At 54.8% G+C, this 1,647-nt stretch overlaps 1 pseudogene; it reads left to right on the top strand.

The window, feature by feature from the left end:
• The first annotated feature begins 490 nt into the window (after positions 1-490).
• Positions 491-1,275, top strand: LOC119350754 (annotated as a pseudogene).
• The last annotated feature ends 372 nt before the right edge of the window (positions 1,276-1,647 follow it).

Consider the following 1,647-nt stretch of genomic DNA (forward strand, 5'->3'; position numbering starts at 1 on the left):
GCCTCGTCTATGCCGACGGCCCGTCGGCATAGATGGTTGTATGCCGACGGCTATTCTACGCCTACGGCCTATACTTGGCCGTCGGCATAGGTCCATAGATGCCGACAGGGGCCGTCGGCATAGATTTGGCCGTCGGCAACCCCAGTTTATCTGGTAGTGCACATGGCGAAGAGAAACAAACACACGGATGCGACGGCAGTCGACACGTCGACGAGCTAGGACCCGGAGTACTCGGCTAATTTGAAGGTCCTGATCGAAGCATGTCCGCATGACAGGTCGATCGCAAGTCTGTCCGGATGCGTGATCCAATATAGACTAGGCGACAGATTGATATTCGATCGCGTGCTGACTTGGATCGGCAACGGATTGGTTTGGTTGGCGGCGGCGCACACGCACAGAAAGCGCGTCGCTTGGCTATATTAACCTGGAGAGGGGAGCGTCTTTCCAATCGAACACAAGGCCAAGAAGTTCCCATCCGTGTCGCATGCACATGGAGATGAAGGCCCCGTCGTCAAGGTCGAGCAGGCGTGTTGCCCCCAGCCCCACCGCTTCCGCCGGTTCGCTACTACATGCTGGACGAGCACGACGAGGAAGAGGGAGAATGGCTATCTCGTCCGACGTCTCCGGGCGGCGAGCCTCCTGGGCCATGCCTGGGCGCCGGGTGGCTCCCGCCGACGATGTCCCCTTGCACATGGAAGGCGGCAGCGGCGACGGCGGCCCAGCAGCAGGAACCGCCACAAGACCAAGAAGAATATCCGGAGTTATCGGAACCGTATCCTTACGACTTTACGAGGAGCGGACGCTGTACGCACCACGGCTTGACCCGGCGGCGCGGCAGCACCTCCAGACGAGCCTAGCCACGTCGGCCGCCGAGGACACGCTGCACCACTACAACGCCGACGCCAGCAACAAGGTCAAGCTCGAGCTGACCAGAGCCATGAGATACGCCGGTCTTCTGAACAGCCAAGGCATGTCAACTTCTTCGCTAGGGCCATGACGAACTCCACGGAAGAGGAAGAGCTCTTCTTCTTCGCCGAGTTGCATGATCAGTACAGGCGTGGCCCTGGTGGAGCCAGGATACGGACTCCGACTTGCCTGTGCTTGCTGGACGGAGAAGGAGACGATCAGGTCGGCGGTCTCGCCGGCAACTGGTTTGCCAAAGCTCGACCGTGGCTCGTGCCGGTGGATTACTGCCTCGCGTGTGACGATGAGATGAAGCATCCCAAGGACGGCCACCTGTACGCACTGTCACAGAGGAAACCACGCTTAGATTGATTATTTAGATATATACTCCTTGTAATGGAGATGATCGACAAGATTTGGCGTAGCTCAATGTCATGCTGCTTTTCTTCCTCCTTCTCTCTATCTATCTCTCCACAAGACATCCTGTCCTACCAGGACAAGGAACTCCACCTATCAGATTTTGTATAGCTAGCTCTTAATTATAGTGGAGTGGTACTCCCTCTATTCCAAAATATAATGCGTTCGAAAATATAGTGGGTTCGAAAATATAGTGCGTCCTCGGTTTCTGTGCTTCAACTTTGATCATAAATTTAACCAATAAGACCGACTACGGCGGAAGCAAAAGTTATACCAGTGAATTCGTATTCAAAAGAAGTTTTCATCAAATATATAATTTTTGCTCTC

Source organism: Triticum dicoccoides, chromosome 1A (genome assembly GCF_002162155.2).
Source record: "Triticum dicoccoides isolate Atlit2015 ecotype Zavitan chromosome 1A, WEW_v2.0, whole genome shotgun sequence".
Lineage (NCBI taxonomy): Eukaryota > Viridiplantae > Streptophyta > Magnoliopsida > Poales > Poaceae > Triticum > Triticum dicoccoides.